Below are 16,939 nucleotides of genomic sequence, written 5' to 3' on the forward strand. Positions count from 1 at the left end.
TGACTATGCTCCATGATCCAAACTTTTTAAAAAGTTTTAAAAAATAAGCAATAAAACTTTCCTTTATCCAGGGCCAGAAAGATAAGAGAAATAGAGGTTTCATTATGATATTTTGCTCTTGTGGTATTTGTTCCTTAAGGACTTTCCAAAACTTAGCCCCTCAGGATGATTTGCCTTGGCCTCATGACACATAAATAAGCCATCTTGAGGGATAAGAATTTATCGGATTTTAAAAATCTGTCTTTATTAAGAGAAATCATGTTAAAGAAAAATATCCCAGCCTCCATAAATAATTATATTTCTGAGTTTTAATCTGCACAGTTGAGAATTCTACTTCACTATACAGCAAAGCATCTCATAACCAGGTTGTTTTTAAGACATGATTGAAAATTGTATATCCATTATTAAACTTCAACCCAGTTTTAAAATTTCTTTTTACAATGTTGTATTTCATTTATTTATACATTCATTCATGCACAAATACATCTTCAATAACTGCAGTATAAGTCACTGTTACTATTATCAGTAATAAAGAAGATGTCAGTATAATGAATAAGATAAGTCAATACTTAATAAAGTATGGTGAATGCTGTGTTATGTGTAGGCATGTGGGTATTGGGAAGCATGTGAAAATAACTTGTATCCCAGAAGAGGTGGGTCAAGGAAAGCTTCTCAGAAGAGCTATTGATTTGAGTTTTATAAGACGAAAAAGATTTCCCCAGTTGAAGAAGCTGGAGCAGGCCATTCAGAGCTGATAGAGAAATGCATGTAAAAGACACTGAAGTTTATGAAACCAGGACTTCAGGAAAACTATTTATACATGGTTTGGCAAAGCAAGAGCATCATATGAATTGGGGAACAGCAAGAAATGTAGCAGGACCGATAGGCAAACACAAGATCGAGGTATGAAAAATACTTGAATTTTATCCTGAAGGTCATAGGAGGCACTGAAAAAACATAAGCAGAAGGATGATCTAATCAGATTTATACTACAGGAAGATGTCTCAGGTGTTAGTGAACAAAAAGGGTAAGCTTGGCAGCCTAGACACTGTATTTGCAGTGTTTCAACTGAGAAATTGTTAAAGTCTAAAGGGCCGGGCGCGGTGGCTCACGCCTGTAATCCCAGCACTTTGGGAGGCCGAGGTGGGTGGATCACAAGGTCAGGAGATCGAGACCACGGTGAAACCCCGTCTCTACTAAAAATACAAAAAATTAGCCGGGTGCGGTGGCGGGCGCCTGTAGTCCCAGCTACTGGGGAGGCTGAGGCAGGAGAATGGCGTAAACCCGGGAGGCGGAGCTTGCAGTGAGCTGAGATGGCGCCACTGCACTCCAGCCTGGGTGACAGAGCGAGACTCTGTCTCAAAAAAAAATAAAATAAAATAAAGGAAGACAATGGCAGTGAGAATGGAGATGAAGAGCTGGATATCGAACTTATTTAAGGTGTATAACTAACAGGACTCAGCACTTGGTTGTATATGACTAAAGATGAGGTATAAAGAAAGCTTGAGGAATGATTCAGAGATGATTTTTAGATTTCTGAATTGAGTACCGGGCTGACGGTGGTTCTTTTTACAGAGTAAATATATGGGTTTGGTGGAAAACATAATGATTCAATTTTGTATGTATTGAGTTTGTATTCCAGTGCAGCACTCAAACAGAAGCATCCAAGAGGTATCTGGATATACAGAAGCAAATATTTGGACATAAGAAAGCATAAGAGAGAAAACTAGAAAGGAAAGATAAATTATATTTGAATATGTTAATGTCAATATAATATTTTGAAATATTATGTAAGCTACAATTAATATAGTTTTAATAAAATATATTGTTAATATAATAATATTATAGTATTAATATAATAACTTACCCAGTGGTAGCAATCTAAGTTGGTAGGAAGCCTTCAAGCAGAAATTGCAGAATGAGGGAAGAAGGTGACTAAATAGACAAAACCATGGAAAACAGAGCAATATATAAAGAATGGGTAGGAAAGGAGAGCTCATGAGGCTGACTTAGTAATACCTATGAGACATGGAATTCTGGAAGCTAAAGAAAAAATTTTAAGGAGGAAAAAGACATGAACTGTGTCAAACATTGCAAAATCAAAAGAATAAAGATTGAGAAAGTTTCCATTTAAATTTAGCAACTATGAAGTCATTTCCAAGAGCAGGTTTAATGGAATATTGAGAAAAGAAGCCAATATTGGACAATGGCGGGAAACATCACATATCAGGACCTGTCGTGGGGTTGGGGGAGGGGGGAGGGATAAGGTTAGGAAAAATACCTACTGTAAATGACGAGTTAATGGGCGCAGCACACCAACATGGCACATGTATACATATGTAACAAACCTGTACATTGTGCACATGTACCCTAGAACTTAAAGCATAATTTTAAAAAAAAGAAAAAAAAAGCCAATAAATAAAGATGCAAAAGTAATATAAAAAAATGGAGACGCAGAGGTCAGACTACCCTTTTTAAAACTGCGAAGATAAAGAAATAGATATAGTTGTAGTCAGAAGGTGTTGAAAGGTCAGGCATTTGTTTTTAAGGTAGGAGAGACTAAATATGTTTATAGGCTAAAAAACATCAGTGACATAAAGAGAGAATCTCAGGAGAGGCGGTAACTGACGAAGCAGATCTCTGAGAAGGTTGGAGACAGGAGGCATAGGTAAATACCAGAATAGAGGTGTAGGACTATTTCCTCATTCAAAAGGTAGGTTGAAGGTGGGAGAGGAAAGAAATTTTTAAAACGGGAGAGATGAGTTTCCCTAACCATCTCTGTTTGTGTGTGTGCGTGAACTGGGAGACAAAGCCAATGGTTGACAAGGAAAAAGGAGTTGAGGGCCTTAGTGTGAGGGAGAAAGAGCTGACAAGATCACAGGGGAAATGGGAATAGAAATAAATGCACAGAATAATTACCCAGCAACCTTAAAGACTAACCTGTGATTAGAGAATTTGTAGTTGCATTAACTCATTTGTTTTTGTTTCTTTGTTTGTTTTTACTCCAGTGATGCTCAGCAGCCTAGAAGAAACTGCAAATAAGGTAAGGTACAAATGCTTTGGGTACAAAGGTTTTCTTGGTATGTGCAACAAAAGAACAAGGGGACAATTGATTAAAGTATTAGTGAAACATTTCCATCAATACATTCATTTTCCACAAATTTCCCCAAGTTGTATGTTTCTTGAAATATTAACACCAAAATATTACCAGCTCCCTTTCTCAGCATGCCTGAAATGCCTGACAAACTTTCTAACCACAGAGCTATATTCGAGAATTTCATAATTAGCCCAAACGTATGATTTAACATTAACTCAGCACTGATACAGCACAGCAAGCAAGCTCCCTTCTCCATTTTCATATGAAAATGTATAGACAATTTATTCAGAGACTTCATGTGGTCTGTGAGTCTTGACGATGATAGCCATCCATGGCCACTGAGAGGAGTTCACAAAAAAAGTGACAATTTGTTCTGGTTCCTTTACAGAAACATTAGACCAGAATGACTGAAGACTAGATTCCCAAGGCCACCCCTCATGACAGAATAGCAGCAAATCAATGGATTGGAAGTCCTAGGGTCATCTAAGGACACCAGCTCAGACGTTAATGACCCTAGGCTCAGATATAAGCCACAGGATTAATTGGTTCCAAGGCCTCTATCCTCGTTTGCCATATCTTCATGTGTCTTCAATCAAAAGAGACAGATGGTGACACCACATTCTAAAAAGGGCCTAACCACTGAGGTATATAAATTATATTATTTCTTTTAAAATCCCTCACTTCCTGAATCACTTTTCACCGCTGTATTTGGTCTCTCCTTTATGGAGACATAGCAGCCTCCGTGGGTCTATTCTACTATTTGTTTCCTATCTCATAGCTGGCAGTAGCCCTCCTCAGGTACCTCGTAGTAGGCTCACATGACTGAGGACTACCCTAATGTGCCACCTTCCTGCAGTCAACTAGATTGCTGAGCCCATCTTCTAAGCTTCAGTCACACCCATGACAAGTTTATCAACAAAAAGAAATCTGTATTTCTTGTGTCTGCTGCCAATTGTGTGTGTGTGAGGCTTTTTTGCTATAAGGATTTAGAAATCAGAGGATTTGGGTTTATATTCAATGCACAGTTGCACCTTTAACAGAAAATTATGAGACACAAATTGTATTCATCTTAAGAGTCCTGTGTATCATTCCTTTCTTTTTACGCTCACTAGTGTTCATTTTCCCCCCAAATTATCAGAAGACGAAAAGTCTGCTGAGCTTGAATGCGTTTTTACTCTCTCTTGAACGCTTGATTTGTGTTTTTGGCTATACGTCCTGCCTCTGTGCCTACAGGCCTGAATACTAGGCTATTAAAAAAATACTAATCTACCTAAGATACTATAGAAACATAGGGAAAAGTCCTTTGTAATCCAACAAATCCTCAATGATCCAGATTGTTAAGAGGGAAAGACAACCAGAAATAGTGAGAAATCAGATTTTGAGAATTTTATTAAGAAATAAAATTGTATTGATTTTGAGAGTATGGAAACATTTATAACTTATATAACTTATATAACATTATAACATTTATAACTTATATCCAGTATTTCTTTATTGCTGGAAAGTTTATTGAACTGAGCTATTTTTATCATTAGACAAATTATTTGATGCAAATATATTCTACTAAACTTTTGAAAATAGCTTTTTTCTTCAACATAGTTGAACTCTGCCCCTTCTAATGTAGTTACCACTATTAATTTGCTTAAGAATTAAGACAATCTACAAAACCACCTGAGTTGCTTTTATCCAGCATTCCGGATATATACCCCCACCACCATCACTGCAATGGATTTGAAAGACCTCTCCTCTTTCATATCACCTTCTGATTCCCACTCTGGTGCAGGTGTATCTGACTAGCGGAATGTGTATGTTAGACCACAATAGCAAGGGAGGCTGGGAGAACTAGTGTCAGATATTTCTAACTTCAGTTGTGAGGGGCTGACCCTGTAACATAAATTATATTTTCCAAACATGGAACTTTCACATGCTAGTCAAGAGGGTTGACAAGTGCCCTAAATGATTGTTTTGAAGATTAGATTAGTTTTTGTATGCAAAGTGTCCCATGCAGTGCCTGGAACAACAAAACGTTAATTATCAGCTATCATAAAATTATACGCACATATACACATGTATAGAATTAACATTAGAATATACATGAAGTATAAAATATAACACTATTGACATTTATTTATGTGTGTATATATATATATATATATATCTGAGATTATAAATGTGCTCATTCAGTCATAAAAGTCATAGGCATTTTTTAATTGGCAAGAATTTGATGCAGATGCAGATGAATGGGCATTTCAGGTGAAACTGAAGGTTGGAGCTAAATGGTAGTTTTTGATTTTTAATGTGTGCCAGGATCACCCAGATAGTTGATCTAAAATTCAGTTAAGTGAGGGGATTGGCTGTAAGCATCTGCATTTTGAATTTGCACCCCACATCATTTTTATGAATATTAAAGACCTTGAAAGTCACTGTTAGAAATCCTAAGACAAAACTAAATCTTCCCGTATCTATACATTTAAGGGAAACATCTTTGAAATCCTGTTTCTCTCGTCCCCTGAGAGGCATTAAGGTACAGTAAGTCCTCACAATACATGGTTAATAGGTTCTTAGAAACTGTGACTTTAAGTGAAACCACATATGATGAAACCAATTTTACCATAGGTGTAAGCAAGAGTTAAGTTGCTATGGCATATTTGCAGTCACAAAAACATCAACCTGCTTCTAAATAAGAACTGAAATACTTCTAATATTAAACATTAAATTACATGTGAGCTTTACATACATTTAGGAAAGATGAACAGAAACAAGATAATTATTTAGCCGATTATTTTAGTTCAGTGTCACAGGTGGCTGGAGTTCATCCCAGCAGCTCTGGGCACAAGGAAGGAACCCTGAAAAGGACACCATTCCATCAAGGGGCACTCTTACACACACACATGCACGCATGCACACACACACTTACTCAGATGAGACCGTTTAAATATGCCAATTCACATAATGTGCACACTGGGATATGGGAAGAAATTGGCATACCCAAAGAAAACCTACACACACACGGGGAGAATGTGCACACTCCACCCACAAGGTGGCCTCAGCCAGGAATTTTTTTTTTTTCACATCAATGTTATAATGAAATGAGCAGAATGAGGCCAGTGTTAAAGCAGTGACTTCCAACAAATTTGGATGGAAATGGCTCTAACAATAGAAACCAGTGCCAGGATCTAGAATTTACCTATTCCTGATTCTGGGAAGGTTACACTAGAGCACTTTCTCTATATTCAACCTCTACAGCTACCTAAAGTTTAAACATCTCTTTCACCTGGTAACCCCAGGTGTATCGTTGGAGCATCTCTAGAGATAGAAAAGTGCTAGAGATGTCAGCACAATCCTTGACAAAACCATGAAAAAAGCATGACAACTCAGCAACTTTATGTTTCCACATGAGAATTCTGGCCCTTAATTTGGGGCTATTGTTCTGTCCACTTACAATTGCCTATAGTATTCAGTACAGTAACATGCTATTAAGAATATGTGATCAAGTATGTTTATTGCAGCACTATTCACAGTAGCAAAGACTTGGAACCAACCCAAATGTCCTTCAATGACAGACTGGATTAAGAAAATGTGGCACATATACACCATGGAATATTATGCAGCCATAAAAAAGGATGAGTTCGTGTCCTTTGTAGGGACATGGATGAAGCCGGAAACCATCATTCTCAGCAAACTATTGCAAGAACAGAAAACCAAACACCGCATGTTCTCACTCATAGGTGGGAACTGAACAATGAGAACACTTAGACACAGGAAGGGGAACATCACACACTGGGGCCTGTCGTGGGGTGGGGGGAGGTGGGAGGGATAACATTAGGAGATATACCTAATGTAAATGACGAGTTAATGGGTGCAGCACACCAACATGGCACATGTATACATATGTGACAAACCTGCATGTTGTGCACATGTACCCTAGAACTTAATGTATAATAAAAAAAGAATATGTGATCAAAAATATCATATATTCTTGATCTAGTATGTGATATGAGATCAAAGAAATATTCTTTGATGTCTAAGATATCAATTGATATACAGCAGGTCCTCAAATGATGTTGTTTCATAAAACATCATTTCTATTTAAGTATCTGTGCACTAGTTTGGTTCTGTGAACACAGAAGGAAGAAAGCCTAAGTGAATCGCCAAAAGCACAGCAATCATAGACTCAAGGCTGATGGGCAGCTGTTTCATACCAGTTTTGTTATTCCTGTTGTTAAATAACCACTACCTCCAAAACTCTGGCTAACTCCCTGCCACCTGGACTGCTCAGTTCTACTCCCAGACTTCTCTTCACTTCTTGATAATCCAGCAGATAAAAGATAACCCGTCACCTAGGAGGGAGCTTCACAGACCCTTATATAGTGCTAATGCCTGTCTATGAATATAGGTCAACAATTATGCCATATCAACTTATAATATTCTATGCAGACACATAAAATCATGTCTCCTGTGAATACAAACAGTGTTCTTTCTTCTTTCCTAATCTGTATGCATGCTATTCATATTTTTTTCTCTGATTGTATTATCTAGTGTCTCCAGTATGATGTTGAATAGGAGTGGTGACAGCAAAAATCCTTACCTTGTTCTTTAGAATGCCCTTTATCAGGTAGAGTTCATTTCCCATGTTTCTAGTTTACTGAAGGTTTTTATCATGCATGAATGTTCAATTTTGTCAAATACATCTTTGACATGTGTTGAGATGATCATATGGGTTTTTTTTTCTTATGACTGTGTGGTGACTTTATAATGTGTCAACTTGGCCAGGCCAAACTCTGTTACTCAGAATACATTCTCTGTGTTTCCAGTTAAGAGTGGAACACAGAATACATATTTGCCTGGCCTCTGGGAGACAGAAGTAAGGCAGCCATATTATTTCTTTACTTGAAAGTTATAGTTCTGAGAAGCTATCTATACAATCACATTCACAATGAGGACACATCCTGAGATATGCATTGTTAGGCAATTTTCATCATTGTGCCAACATCATAGGGTGTACTTACACAAACCTAGATGGGATAGCTACCACACACCTAGGTTATATGGTACAGCCTATTGCTCCTAGGCTCCAAACATGCACCACATGTTACTGTACTGAATATTACAGGCAATTGTAGCACAATAGTAACTTTGTGTGCATCTAAACCTATCTAAACATAACAAAGGCACATGAAAATGTGGTGTTATAATCTTAGGGGACCGCCATCATATATGAGGTTCACCATTGTCCAAAACATTGTTAAGTGAATCATGACTATATACATGTCTATATAAAGACATCTAAGAGGCAATTTATTATAGGAATTGGCCCATGCAATTATGAAGCCCCCAAAGTCCCACAATCTGCCTTCTGAAAGCTGGAGAATCAGAAAACCCAGTGGTGTAATTTAGTTCAAGTCTAAAGGCCTAAGAACCTGGGAAGGAGGGGTTAGGGGTCCTGAAGCATGTTGGCTGGGGGCGTTGCTGGTGTAAGTCTGAGGGCCCAAGAACCAGCACCATCAGTGCCCAAGGATAGGAGAAGATGAATATACTGGCTCAAGTGGAGAGAGTGAATTCACCCTTCCTTTGCCTTTTCATTCTATTCAGGCAGGTCCTCAATGGATTGGATGATGCCCACCTGCACTGGAGAGGGTGAATCTGCTTCGTTCAGTGTTTAATTCAAATGCAAACCTCTTTACAGACACACCCAGAAAGAATGTTTTTTCCAGCTATCGGAGCATCCCTTAGTCCATTCAAGTTGGGCTAAGCATCCCTTATCCCTGAGCATCCCTTAACCCATTCAAGTTGGCACACAAATTTAACCATCACAGAAAGTTAGAGTGGGTGTTTTTTTCATCACACATTCTGCTTATCTATGGGCTCCCTTCCTTGGCTTGGGACAGCAGCCAGCCCTAAAACTGCATGTATTTTTGCCTGAATTGTCCTTCAGCTTCTCTGACTGATGGCCTGGGTGTGTATTAAGCTCCATGTTGAAAGATGCCAGCTTCTTCTGCAGGATACCCATATCATCAGCTGAAGACAGCAATAAATGATAAGGCTTCCAGATGATTCTCTTGAGGTACAGCTTCTTCTAGGTTCCAGCTTATTTTTGTTCTTCTCTGCTCTGACATTTTCTTGTTGTCTGCCCTGCAAATTTCAAATTCCAGCATCAGACAAAAACCAAAGTTTTATGGAGACTGTTTAACTAGCTCCTAGCTCTACAGTTGTGAAAAGGCAAATATATAGGGGAAGATATATCTATATCTGTATTAGATAGATAGATGATAAATAGATGGATAGATAGATAGATAGATAGATAGATAGATAGATAGATAGATGAAACTGTTTCTTTGATGTAACCCTGACCAACACAAAATTCGGTGCCAGGAGTAGTGGTTCCAGAAAATCAGACTCTTAAAGATGAGTTATCTGAATTGGTTCATATTTTTTCTGGGCTTTTTGGAATTGGTTCTCCAATATGGTTATATTTAAAGTGCTAATGACACTTTTTCCATTGTGGAAAAGGACACCAGTAGTCCATGGCATGCAGGAGCAAAATATTTGCTAAAATTCTCTCCTGCAGATACCTGTAGTCAAATGCTTATGGAAGGGCAGATTCTAGATGACCAATTATTTGCTGCCATAGAACATGTTGAAAATAAGAAGAAACATGGAGTTCATTGGTTGATTCCAAATGACCTAAATAACTTGAGGAAAGAAAACGAGCTCAGGGCTTTAAGCTCCTAGTTCATATAAAAGACCTGAAAGCATCTATGTCTGTCCTAAAATCCTATATCCCATAACCTATATCGTACCAGCTAACCCCACAGAAATCTTAGCCTGGGGTCAAGTTTTCCAAAAACCGAACTCAAAGTGTAGTTTTTGCATCACTAAATTCCAACAAAAATCAAACTTTTGGTGTTATATATTCTATTTGTTAAAGTTAGGGCATTAACGGGGAAGGAATGGGACACTAACAATTGGGATGGAAACAAATGGGCAAATTACAATGGAATTGCATGGTTTGAACCTTGAAACCTTAACTCGTGCTCAGACTTTTTTGCATTAAAAGTAGCCCTTACATTCCTGCCTAAGATAGTCTCTCCTATCTTAGACAGAAGATATAAAATAGTTTCTCCCACCTTAGGCAAGGATGTAAGGGCTACTTTTAATGAAGAAAAAAAAAAGGCTTGCCTGAAGAAGTAATAGCCTCCCTTGAGGTAGCTGTCTTTCTCAGGACTACTGATCCTCCTTATAACCTATTCCCGTCACCTCTCTTGGCTTCCGGACCTAAAAATAGAATCATATCTCAGCAAGTTCCAAAGGATGAGATCCAAAGCATGACTCATATAGAAGTGCAATACACACCAAAAGACTGCATCATTTTGCCAATTTGTACTGATAAAAGCCTGAGGAATATGTATGGTAATATATCTTAAGAGTGTAGAATCACAGTGGAAGAAATATAAAGATTGATGAGGTTGAATTGATTAACGTAAGTTCACTACACAAAGATTCCATATTCACTTACTTGGCCTGTGCAGAAGACAGATGGGTCTTAGAGAATAACAGTAGATTATCATAAACATTATCAAGCAATTGCAGCTGCTATTCCAAATGTGGTTTCTTTACTGGAGCAAATCAGTACATTCTCAGGTACCTACTCTGCAGCTATTGATCTGGCTAATGGTATTTTTTCTCTACCTGTTAATAAAGATCACCAGAAGTAATTTGTTTTCAGCTGGCATGGCCAGCAATACACTTTTACTGTCCTATCTCAGGGCTACATCAACTCTCAGCATTATGTCATAATCTAGCCTATAGGGACTTTGATTGCCTCTCCATTCCAATGGAATCATGCTGGCCCATTGCATTGATGAAATTATGCTAACCAGATCTGATAAGTGGGAGACAGTGACCACTCTACACACATTAGTAAGACACTTGCATGCCAGAAGGTGGGAAACAAATCCCCAAAATCTCAGGATTCTGGCACCTCAGTGAAATCCTTCTAGGGTCAAAAACAAGCTTCTGCATCTGACCCGCTCTAACACTAAGAAAGTAGCACAATATTCAGTGGCCTATTTGGATTTTAGAGGTTACATATACCTCATCTGGGCATGCTCCTCTGACCTATTTACTGAAGGATCTGAAAGATCCCAGCTGTGAATAGGACCCAGAGAAAGAGAAAGGTCTGCAACACGTCCAGGCTGCCATAAAAGCTGTTCTGTCATTTGGTTGTATGATCCAACAAATTCAATGATATTTAATCCTGTTTTGAAAAAAAAAGTACAGTTTGCTGCCAGCGCTCATTTAATTTTACATAAACATGCTCTTTGAAGCTGAAGCAAATCTGACTGATTTTCAATGTGAAAATGAAATATAAAAACTGTTTTTGGAGTTATTTCTAAACAGAACTAACATGAGAATCATCTGAATCATCAGAATTGTCTATTTCAGAAAAATCAGATTTGCCAAATGAATTTTTGGCCAACAACTGTTCAATGATGTTAACATCACACATAGGAATGCTGTGTTTTCTATGATTTGATATTTTCAGTGATCAGGGAGAACCAGAAATACCATTTGACCTAGCAATCCCATTAGTTGGTATATACCCAAAGGATAATGAGTCATTTGATTATAAAGACACACGTACAAGTATGTTTATTGCTGCACTATTCACAATAGCAAAGACTTGGAACCAACCCAGATGTCCATCAGTGATAGACTGGATAAACAAAATATGGCACATATATACCATGGAATATTATGCAATCATAAAAAAGAATGAGTTCATGTCCTTTGCAGGGACATGGATGAAGCTGGAAACCATCATACTCAGCAAACTAACACAGGAACAGAAAACCAAACACCGCATGTTCTACTCATAAGTGGAAGTTGAACAATGAGAACACATGAACACAGGGAGGGGAACATCACACACTGGGTCCTGTCAGGGGGTGTGGAGTTAGGGGAGGGATAGCATTAGGAGAAATACCTAATGTAGATGACACGTTTGATGGGTGCAGCAAACCACCATGGCATGTGTATACTTATGTAACAAACCTGCACATTCTGCATATGTATCCCAGAACTTAAAGTATAATAAAAAAAGGAAAAGTCATTACAGTATACAGTATGGTTCAGCTATCAATAAATTTTGCATTGTTAAAAAAAAAAAGTACTACCTTTGTAAATGGAAATACCACTACTAAATACGATTACTAAAACCAAAATGTTATAAATAGAATACCTTTTGTTTACCAAGTTGAAGTAGTAGAGTGATGCGTTTACCAAGTTGATGTAGTAGAGTGATGCAAAAATAATAACAAAAGCCACATATTTCATGGCAAAGTTATCTAAGGTAAATGCTGCAGCCACAAACACCACTAGTGAGTATTCTTGGGGCAAATGGGAAAAGAGTTAAAGTGCTATTGGCAGGTAAAGAAAAGTGCTAGTGCTTATGCAGCCTTTAGCAGACTCTGTTAAGTAAATTACAACGCGGATCTTTAGGAATTAAAGCAAAGCCATGTCATTTTTTCGTGCAGATAACAATCCCTCTTTTTAAAAACATATTTTATCTTGTGACTGGGCTTTAATAGAGACTGATCCTATATAAATTTCTTTTTTTTTTTTTTTGAGACAGAATCTCACTCTGTCACCAGGCTGGAGTGCAGTGGCCCGGTCTCAGCTCACTGCAAGCTCCACCTCCTGGTTCACGCCATTCTCCTGCCTCAGCCTCCCAAGTAGCTGGGACTACAGGTGCCCGCCACCATGCCTGGCTAATTTTTTGTATTTTTAGTAGAGACAGGGTTTCGCCATGTTAGCCAGGATGGTCTCGATCTCCTGACCTTGTGATCCACCCACCTCAGCCTCCCAAAGTGCTGGGATTACAGGTGTCGGCCACTGTGCCTGGCCTGATCCTATAAACTTTGGTCATCAAGTTACCATGTGATCTGACCTGCCAATCATGAGCCAGCTGTTATCTTCCCATCATGACATAAGGCTGAGCCTACACCTCATCATAAAGCAGTGATGATGTACATGAGATTAGGCTAGAGCAGGCCAAAAGGCACAAGTAAGTTATCTGAGCCCTGCTTACTACTACTTGCCTTCTTTCTGTCATTCCACAGCTATGGCTCACATGGCACTCCCTATGACCAGCTGACTGAAGAAAAAACTCAAGTTTGGCTTTAGATAGATTGTCCTGCATACTATACTTTAACTGAAAGAGAACAACCGTAGCTCCACGGCTCCTTTTTGGGACAACTCTATAGAACTGTGGTGAAGGGAATACTGGCCAGTTGGCATGGTCATTGTTTTTGCCTGGAAAGAGACAAACCATGGGCTGTATGGATAATGGTTTGGCTGAAAGGTCAAGGACCTAGAAGGAACAGGACTGAAACATTTTTGACAAGATCTGGGGGAGGAGGTGGAGCACATGACCTCACAAAAATGAACTAAATGGGGCACCAGGAACCAATTCCGGAAAAACAGAGATATGTGACCTTTCAAACAGAGAATTCGAAATTGCTGTGTTGAGGAAATTTAAAGAAAATAATTTAAAAGAATTAAGCAGAAATTCTAGAGCTAAAAATACAATTGACATATTGAAGAATGCATCAGAGTCCTTTATTAGCAGAATTGATCAAGCAGAAGAAAGAACTAGTGCACTTGAAAACAGGCTATTTGAAAACACAGTCAGAGAAGACAAAGGAAAGAAGAATTAAAAAAATAAAGCACTCCTACCGGGATTAGAAAATAACCTCAAAAGGGCAAATCTAAGAGCTATTGGTCCTAAAGAGAAGGTAGAGAAAGAGATAAAGCAGAAAGTTTACACAAAGGAATAATAACAGAGAAATTCCCAAATCTAGAGAAAGATCAATATCCAAGCACAAGAAGGTTATAGAACATTAAGGAGAGTTAACTCATAGAAGACTACCTCTAGGCATTGAATAATCAAACTCCCAAAGGTCAAGAATAAAGAAAAAATTCCTAAAAGCAGCAAGACAAAAGAAACAAATAACATTCAATAGAGCTCCAACATGTCTGGCAGCAGCCTTTTCTAAGGTTTCTAAGGAAACCTTAGAGGCCAGGAGAAAGTGGCATGACATATTTAAAGTGCTGAAGGAAAAAACCTTTTACCCTAGAATAGTATATTCAGTGAAAATATCCTTCAGACATGAAGGAGAAATAAAGACTGTCCCAGATATCAAAAGCCAAGGGATTTCAACAACAGTGAAACTCCATCTGACCAAAAAAAATAGGTTGAAGGATTTCAACATCAGACCTGTCCTACAAGGAATGCTAAAGAGTGTACTTCAAAGGAAAGAAAAGGACATTAATGAGCAACAAGCAATCACTCGAAGGTGCAAAACTCATTGATAATAGCACACAGAAAAACACAGACTATTATAATACTGTAATTGTGGTGTGTAAACTCCTCTTATCTTAAATAGAAAGACTACATGATGAACTAATCAAAAATAATAGCTACCATAACTTTTCAAGATGTAGTACAATAAAATATAAATAGAAACAACAAAAAGTTTAAAAGTAGGACAGTGAAGTTAAAGCATAGAGTTTTCAATCAGTTTTCTTTTTGCTTGTATATCTGTTTCTGCAAACAGTGTTAACTTATCATCAGGTTAAAATAATGGCTTATAAGATAGTATTTGCAAGCCTCATAGTAACCTCAAACAAACAAACAAAAATACAATGGACACATAAAAAATAAAAAGCAAGAAATTATATCACCAGAGGAAATTATCTTCACCAGAAGAAGACAGGTGGGAAAAAAAGAAGAAAGAGAATACCATAAAACAAATAACAAAATGGCAGAAATAAATCCTTATCAATAACAACATTGACTGTAAATGGACTAAACTCTCCAATCAAAATACATAGACTGGATGCATCAATAAAAAAAGAAAAGAAAAGAAAAGAAAAGAAAAGAAAAGAGAAAAGAAAAAGAAGAACAGAAATAGCAGAAGAAAGAAAATAAAAATAAATTCAGAGTAGAAATAAATGAAAATTGAAAGGAAAAAATACAAAAGATCAATGAAACAAAACATTAGCCTTTTTAAAAGTTAAACAAAATTGACAAGCCTTTAGCCAAACAAACTTAGAAAAAAGAGAGAAGATTGAAATAAAATCAGAAATGAAAAAGGAGATATTACAACTGATTCGGAAGAAGTCCAAAGGGTTATTAGTGGCTACTATGAGCAACTATATGTCAATAAATTTTAAAATCTAGAAGAAATGAATAAATTTATAGACTCATACAACCTACCAAGATTGAATCAAGAAGAAATCCACAAGCTGAGCAGATTAATAACAAGGAACAAGATCAAAGCCATAATAAAAAGTCTCTCGCTAAAGAAAAGCCCAAGATCTGATGGCTTCACTGCTGAATTCTACCAAACATTTAAATAACTAATACTAATTCTACTCAAACTATTCCAAAACATAGAGGAGGAGGGAATACTTCCAAACTCATTCTATGAGGCCAGCATTACCCCGATACCAAAACCAAACAAATACATATCAGAAAAAGAAAACAATAGGCCAATATCTCTGATGAATATTGATACAAAAATCCTCAATGAAATACTAGGAAACCAAATTTGACAATATATTAGAAAGACCATTCATCATGACCAAGTAGGATTTATGCCTGGGATGCAAGGATGTTTCAATATATGCAAGTCAATCAGTGTGACACATCATATCCACAGAATGAAGGATAAAAAAACCATATGATCATTTCAATTGTTGCTGGAAAAGCATTTGATAAAATTCAACACCCATTCATGATAAAAATCCTCAAAATAACTGAGTATAGAAAGAATATGTCTCAACATAATAAAAGCCATATACAATAGACCCATGGCTAATATCATACTGAATGGGGAAAAACTGAAAACCTTTCCTCTAAGATTTGGAACACAACAAGGATGCCCACTGTCACCACTGTTATTTAACATCATACTAGAGGTCTTAGTTAAAGTAAATGGATAAGAGAAAGATATAAAGAGCATCCAAATTGGAAAAGAAGGCCAAATTATTTTTGTTTGCAGATGATATGATCATCTGTTTTGAAAAACCTAAAGACTGCACAAGAAAACTATTAAAACTGATAAATAAATTCTGTAAAGTTGCAGGGTACAAAATCAACATACAAAAATCAGTAGCATTTATATATGCCAAAAGTGAGCAATCTGAAAAACAAAGTAAAAAGTAATCCCATTTACAATAGCCACACATAAAATTAAGTACATAGGAATTAACTTACCAGAGGTGAAAAATTTCTATAATGAAAACTATAAAACACTGATGAAATAAATTGAAGAGGACACCAGAAAATGTTATGATATTCCATGTTCATGAATTGAAAGACTCAATACTGTTAAAATGTTCATACTACCAAAAGCAATCTACAGATTCAATGCAATTCCTATCAAAATACCAATAACATTCTTCACAGAAATGGAAAAAGAAAACCTAAAATTTATGTGGAACCAGAAAAGACCCATAATAGCCAAAACTATCCTAAGCAAAGAAAACAAAACTGGAAAAATTACATCACCTGACTTTAAATTTATACTGTGAAGTGATAGTCACCAAAACAGCATGGTACTTGCATAAAAACAGATGCATAAACCAATGGAACAGAATAGAGAACCCAGAAACAAATCAATGAACCTACAGTGAACTTGTTTTTGACAAAGGTGCCAAGAACATAAAACGGGGAAAGGATACTCTCTTCAATAAATGGGGCTTGGAAAACTAGATATGCATATGCAGAAGAATAAAACTCAACCCCTATCTCACCATACACAAAAATCAAATAAA

Source organism: Piliocolobus tephrosceles, chromosome 3 (genome assembly GCF_002776525.5).
Source record: "Piliocolobus tephrosceles isolate RC106 chromosome 3, ASM277652v3, whole genome shotgun sequence".
Taxonomy (NCBI): Eukaryota; Metazoa; Chordata; class Mammalia; order Primates; family Cercopithecidae; genus Piliocolobus; species Piliocolobus tephrosceles.